Source organism: Brassica napus, unplaced genomic scaffold, assembly GCF_020379485.1.
Source record: "Brassica napus cultivar Da-Ae unplaced genomic scaffold, Da-Ae ScsIHWf_3088;HRSCAF=3902, whole genome shotgun sequence".
NCBI lineage: Eukaryota > Viridiplantae > Streptophyta > Magnoliopsida > Brassicales > Brassicaceae > Brassica > Brassica napus.
The window spans coordinates 289,432-297,352 of NW_026016323.1; positions in this window are offsets into that span (position 1 = coordinate 289,432).

The following is a 7,921-nucleotide window of genomic DNA, read 5'->3' on the forward strand; positions in this document are numbered from 1 at the left end:
AAGGAATCTCTGGAAGAAGTTGAAGTTGAGTACTTAATGTTAGCAGAGGAAGCATTAGGCAATGGCACTTATGATGAGGATGTATGGATGATATACCCCGATGGTACTACGAATCATATGACTCCGTATGAGAAGTACTTTACCGCTTTGGACAGAACACATAAAGCTAAGGTTGGATTGGCTGATGGAAAGTTTCTCAGGGTTGAAGGAAGAGGAGATGTGAAGATTATGATGAAGGATGGGAAGAAGAAGACGATTAAGAATGTGCTTTTCGTTCCTGGGTTGAACAGAAACGTGTTGAGTCTTGATCAGATGATAGCAAGAGGCTATTCAGCATTCACGCCACCAGGCAAGTGCACTTTTCTCGACCGGACTGGAGCAGTGTTTGGAGAGACTGTGAGGGACGAGAGGGGACCAGCTCTGCGTTTGAAGGTGATTGAAGGTAACCTCACCTCTTAATTATCAGATCTTTTCACTTTGGCAGTAGACGTAACTCGGAAGGTGGACGTGTGTGCTGTTTTTTTCTTTTTTCTTTTGGTTTGTGTTATCATGTTTTCAGTTTGGTCGTTTTATTGCTACTGCACTATGTATCAGTCTGTGTTGTCTTTTAAACCCCTGACGGCTTGCTTTTTATCTAGTTTCCAAACACTTTTTGGTGTTAGTTCGAATCACAAGTTCAAACAATCAGAAAAACTCTTGTTTATCATCATTGGAGAGAAGCTTGCGTGTAGTATAGGGAAGGGTTCAATCACTTAATCCGATCAACCCATTTAAACCAAACCCGACTAAACCGAATTTTGTTTATTGAAATATCATTTTTTTATATAAAATAAATTTTGATCTATATGAAAGAAACCCATTGAAATTGTATAACTGTATAATTTCGAGTAAGTCAGAAGACATGAACAAACTATTCTAAGTGACAATAAAAGATAAAATTACACAGCAAGTATAATATTCTTTTTTTATAAAATAATTTTTGATCAATATAAAAATGAAATCTATACACAAGTGCCCAAATCAAACTTTATAATGCAATAGTACTTTTCCTATTTTTAGTTGTCTTTCCAAATTCTTCTCGATCTCCCATTATATAAATACACAAGTGCCCAAATCAAACTTTATTATGCAATATAGTACTTTTCCTATTTTTATTTGTCTTTCCAAATTCTTCTCGATCTCCCAATATATAAATACAAAGTGTCTCTTAAAACCAGTAACAAACCGAGAGAAAGCGACTATGGCTGCGGCGACAACACCAACCCTACGCGAACTTGTTTCCGATGACTTAAACTTTGAAATCTGGTCGGCGATGATGAAAACCAAACTAACGGAACAGGGACTTTGGGATGTCGTCGAGACCGGAATACCAACTGATCCATCGAAGAATCCAGACCTAGCAGCGACTCTTGAAGTCGAAGAGCTTTGCAGATGGAGAGAACTTGTGAGACAAGACATGAAGGCCCTTCAGATATTACAGTCTTCTCTCCCGGATTCACTTTTCAGGAAGACTTTCTCGGCTACTTCGGCCAAGGAACTCTGGGAGATGCTAGAACAAGTGCCAGAGCATGTTTCCTATGCATTCTGTCGTACTGATGTGACATATGATGCGAATATGTGGATGGTATACGCCACCACGACGAACCATATGACTCCGCACGAGAAGTATTTCACCGCTCTAGACAGAACGCGGAAAGCTAGGGTTACATTCATCAACGGAAGTAGTGTCATGGCACAAGGAACAGGAGATGTAAGGGTTGTTACAAAGGAAGGGAAGGTGAAGACGATCAAGGATGTGCTTTACGTTCCAGGTATTGTGGTAAACGCGTTAAGTGCTGTTCAGTTGAGTAGGAACGGCTATGATGTTAAGATGGGAACAGAGTTAGTTACTATAAGAGATCGAGTGACTGGACTAGTGTTTGGTGAAGCCAAGTGGGCTGAAAATATAGGTTTTTTCTTGCGGTTTGAGGTTGTTTGAATGTAATCTCTCTGCTAAGGTTATCTTCAAGTTTGATAGTAGACTTGATAATGTTGTTCAAAAAAAAGATAGTAGACTTGATAATATGAAGTAAGGTGGACAAATTCACCTTTTAGGGTTGAATTTTCTATTAATATTGAGTCAATCCTTCTGTCAATTCTAAGTTACTCAACTTTTATTCTTGGTGTGTTTTATAATCAACTAGTGGTATTCCGGCGCTACGCGCCGGGTTCGTACGTTTTATTCTCTAATGAATTCAAAATTGTTCATAATCCTTGAATCACCAGTATATGCTGATTTTTGAACTGTAAATTTATTATAGTGGGATAACTATAGGTTTATTTTAGGTCAATAGATGTGTACTTCTATAGTTTTATGCCGAGGAGAAAATGATAGTTTCTCGTGCTATTTAAGTGTGTAATGAAGAAGACGGATAGCATGTGGCGAAGAAGGGTAAGCATTTATATCTTTAAAAATTTTCTTTAGTTTGCTCCAGTTATTGCTATTGTATACTGGTTAATGGTAATTGTTTTAATTTTTCTTAATGTAGAAGCTAATTGCATGTGGATTTGGAGCTTAGATTTTAGGCGTTTGGGGTGACTGATGAAAGAGTGATAGGGCACGAAAAATATTTATTTATTTGGGCTAAGTTTGGCTTATTATCCATTTGGAGGTGGATGTTATTTTATTGGTTTACCATATTTCGTATTTGTGTAATGAAATCTGCCCTATATCAGTAAGTTGCATAATATTTGTGCGTCTCTTCTTTAAGTTGAGCAGTAAGGCTGACTTCCGATCAACTCAACCAATATGTTATTAAACCAGACATTTTTGTAGGAGATCCGTTTAGGATGAAACGGTTTCTTTATAGACGTTATGCATTTCACTTAAATGACAATTGATGTATAATTTCTTACCAAATAGATTATGTTACTTTTCAATGTGTTTGAAATGACCGAGTCAAATTGATAGACAATTTATTTGCTTGATCATCAAGAAATCAGAAGATAGGTTCTCGTTCTAATAAATTTGGTGGCTCCATTTTGGTTTTCAGAAATCATGTTCTTTCTTGTTTGTTAACTAAGAAGTAAGAGTTTTAAAATTCATTTTTTTTATTGTGTACTTTTCAATGTGTTTAAAACGACCGAGTCAAATTGATAGACAATTTATTTGATTGATCATCAAGAAATCAGAAGATAGGTTCTCGTTCTAATAAATTTGGTGGCTCTATTTTGGTTTTCAAAAATCATGTTCTTTCTTGTTTGTTAACTAAGAAGTAAGAGTTTTAAAATTCATTTTTTTTATTGGAGCTGCTTGTGTTTATTTGTAAACTAATTTATCGATGCGGAGCTGAGTTTATACAATCATTTCCGAAGCTATCTGAGTTCGCCTAAGAAATATCTAATAAATGATAACTTCTATATTTTTTTTTAAAGTAAAGCTTTGGTCCAACAGGTTTATCAGTAAGCAAGCCAAAAAAAAAAGAAATTGAAGTGATATATAGGTGGGAGTTCGTATAGTGTTTTGATTTATAGCGAAGAAGAAAATTAAATTCTAAAATTTCATTTGGTTGAAAAGAGATTTAAAAAAGCTATGAAAATCAGTTTATAAATGCAAATTATCATTTAACTCTCACCTAAGATCCATCCCATTGTGTTAATCACCATTCCAACAACTCGAGAAACAAAATTTTTGAGAAACTCTCGACCAATATCACATAAGTAAAAAAAAAATAACAAAAGATGATTTCAACGAATCAATCAATAAGTCAATAACCTAATTATTTCACTAACAAAACACAAACACACATAAATAAACATATTCCAAAGGCTTATCACCCTGCTAGATTGCATACTAAACCAGCCTAGAATCAAATCTTGAAAGACCATTCACTTCGAAAATACTTGTAACCGTTTCTAGACACAGAATATGAACAGTTATGCAGTGATTGTGAAGGATTCATTACTTTGTTCATTGTGGTTTAGGATGAAACGGTTTCTTTATAGACGTTAAGCATTTCACTTAAATGACAATTGATGTATAATTTCTTACCAAATAGATTATGTTACTTTTCAATGTGTTTGAAATGACCGAGTCAAATTGATAGACAATTTATTTGCTTGATCATCAAGAAATCAGAAGATAGGTTCTCGTTCTAATAAATTTGGTGGCTCCATTTTGGTTTTCAGAAATCATGTTCTTTCTTGTTTGTTAACTAAGAAGTAAGAGTTTTAAAATTCATTTTTTTTATTGTGTACTTTTCAATGTGTTTAAAACGACCGAGTCAAATTGATAGACAATTTATTCGATTGATCATCAAGAAATCAGAAGATAGGTTCTCGTTCTAATAAATTTGGTGGCTCTATTTTGGTTTTCAAAAATCATGTTCTTTCTTGTTTGTTAACTAAGAAGTAAGAGTTTTAAAATTCATTTTTTTTATTGGAGCTGCTTGTGTTTATTTGTAAACTAATTTATCGATGCGGAGCTGAGTTTATACAATCATTTCCGAAGCTATCTGAGTTCGCCTAAGAAATATCTAATAAATGATAACTTCTATATTTTTTTTTAAAGTAAAGCTTTGGTCCAACAGGTTTATCAGTAAGCAAGCCAAAAAAAAAAAGAAATTGAAGTGATATATAGGTGGGAGTTCGTATAGTGTTTTGATTTATAGCGAAGAAGAAAATTAAATTCTAAAATTTCATTTGGTTGAAAAGAGATTTAAAAAAGCTATGAAAATCAGTTTATAAATGCAAATTATCATTTAACTCTCACCTAAGATCCATCCCATTGTGTTAATCACCATTCCAACAACTCGAGAAACAAAATTTTTGAGAAACTCTCGACCAATATCACATAAGTAAAAAAAAAATAACAAAAGATGATTTCAACGAATCAATCAATAAGTCAATAACCTAATTATTTCACTAACAAAACACAAACACACATAAATAAACATATTCCAAAGGCTTATCACCCTGCTAGATTGCATACTAAACCAGCCTAGAATCAAATCTTGAAAGACCATTCACTTCGAAAATACTTGTAACCGTTTCTAGACACAGAATATGAACAGTTATGCAGTGATTGTGAAGGATTCATTACTTTGTTCATTGTGGTCTAGACTCAGACCGTGTATTGAAATAATGTCCAAAGAGAAGATTATACCATCTCATACTATATACACCAAATTTTCACAGTCTTGAACTTCACTTTTTGCTTATAAGTTCCTGAACACCTGAGACTTCAAAAGTTCATGAACCCTATAAATCTTTACCAGTCAAAAGTTGTATCTAGGAACTATCTCACAGTTATAACATATTTGATATTTTGGATCACCCACCCTTGTGGATAAGGGACATCTAGGGCAGCCAAGTGAAGATGCCAGTTCAGTATCCTCGAGCAAGCTGGTGGAACACCTTCCATATCGCTTTCATCTGCTACCACCTGCTCTGTAAATGTTTTCTCCTGCTTGGAAACACACCATGTCATGTTCAAGTAAGATTACAAAGACAGTTCACTGAGCACAAGAGATAGAAGTAAAAACCCATACTTGGAAACTTTCCTTCACTGTGTCTAGATATGGTAATCGAAAGGCACACGTGTGTAGTGGAGACAGTCAACAGGCCATTTCATAGCAGTGTAGTTTTCAACGGAAGTAACCCTAGAGTTCCAAGTAACCGTAGAGTTCTCAAGTCCGTCCATCTTTTCCCATCCATTGATTGCTTCATACCCATCAAGACACACATAATCTTCCTAAGGTGCTTATCTTAATAAGACATAAAGTCTAGGGTTAAACATATAGATAAGATACCTGAAACTTCCAGGACCTAGCGTATGCTCTTGACCCATCGTCTGAAAGTGTAGTAGCTGCACATAAGCTGCATCCCACAATACTCAGCTGGTTAGGGTCTTAGATATCAAACTAAAAACGAAATAAGTTTTCTGATACTCATGTTATGAAGTTCTTGGACTGCATGTGTATTTACGAAAACAAATGATGTGATAAAAAGAGAAGTAATGGAGGAGACCTGGATATCTTCGCCTAAGTCCACCATCCACCAGGAAGATATACGTTTTTCTTCCATGTAAGGCCCTGCAAAGGAGGTAAGCCAAAAAAATAAGTTGAAATCATATGATTGAAATTGGATATACTCGTAGAAACAAGGATATTTTTATAGTTTAAGCCAAGTTGCAATCATATAAAAATAACAACCTTTGGTGGACCATACCACATGGGTTTTTGAAGCTAAAGCCTTCGGATAAGTGAGTCTTGAAGTGGGGCTGCTGGATGTAATGATGATTTTCTGTTAACATCGAGAAATTCAAAGCATAAGGAACTCTTGCTCCAGTTAAACTCCTTCTCATGGTTCTTGCAAGACTGACTTCAACGATCTCCTTCACCGACCTACCTGCTCACACGACAAAAAAACACACAACTTTCTCTAAAATTCATTCGCCCTCTTTTTCCGTTAGTAGTTGCCAAGAATCTAGTTGCATACCTTTCTCGGTACCAACATCGAAGATTCCAAATTTGCGGGGCTTAGGCTTTTTAAGAGCTTTAGTTATGCAAGTTCCATGAAGGGTCTTGTAGTATGTTTGTTCCTTTAATATGCAGACAAAAAACAAATTAACATCACACAAAGATTGGTATGTAGTGAAATGACACAGCAAAGAGAGCTATACATACCTGTAGAACGGGGATGATGCCTCGTCCAGCATTAAAGCAAGCACCAGAGATAGAGATCCTTCCATGATCTCTGAGTTGACTCAAGTTAACAGAGAATTTGCTTAGATTTCGTCGAAGCTTTGCTGACCAGATGGTTACTTTGGAATTCGATGAGGGGGATTGAATGATGGACAGTGGATGAGTGGGTTAATTAGCATAAGCTCGGTACCAAGTAAAATCAATGAGACGTTACGGAGAAGAAGGAAATGGAGAAGAAGGAAATGCGATCGACGAACACAAAACCTGAAACTTTTGTCGGCAAGGTGCAGAGTGGAAGTGACGATAAAAGATATGTTTAACTTGGGCCTGTTATTAAAGAATTAGAAGCTCATTCGTCAACAATCACAATTAAAGAGAAGAAATGCCACGTGTTAACAAAAGCCCCATGGTATATGCTGAGCTGGATAGCCTAAGGAGAGAGACAACTCTCCTTTATATATTGTCTCTCTCCTTTATATATATAGATAGATAGATAGATAATCTTTTGATTATTATCTTATGAGCTATGTCTTTATATTGTCGAACTTTCTTATTTGTCTAAAGTGTTGAACTCTTCCTACCCTTTGAATCTCGGTTTGATAAGTAGATTTAGAGAGACTCATATCTTACACTCTCTTATAGTAGATTTGTTGCTTACTACACAGTGACATTTAGACCTCTAGATTTTAACAACTATCCCTAGACCACAATACCTCTAGATACTAGACCAGTCTGGTTTTACAAGCAAAGTTCAACAACTTACCTTGCACTAACAACTCTTAACCACTCTTACTTAGTTTTAGCTTTGTTAGTTTTTAATTTAAATAAACTAATTGATCTGGACTTCGCTAATGGCTTATTAGTAGTCTTCTTGAATTCCTCTTTCAAGAGTTGGCCAGCTCGAGTACTGGAGCGGCCATGTTGCTGAAATGGGAACATACAACTGCATTTTGAAGGATTGAACTGGTAATTTTTTTGGCGAAATAAGGTGGGATTAGAGAGAGTTCTCTATGCGTTTGCAGGTAATTAGAAGTAATGTCAACTTGTAGTTCATCTCCAGTATGAATGGGTTTGACACAAGACTCTTAGTACTAGGGTGGGTGTGGTTTGGTTTATTTAGTTTTTATAGCTTGTTTGTACTAAGAAGGCTACGCGAACATGAGTGCTGCGGTAATGGGTTAGTCCGGTCTCATAATTTAGCGGCACAATCTATTTTTAAAAACATTTTGGATCACTCC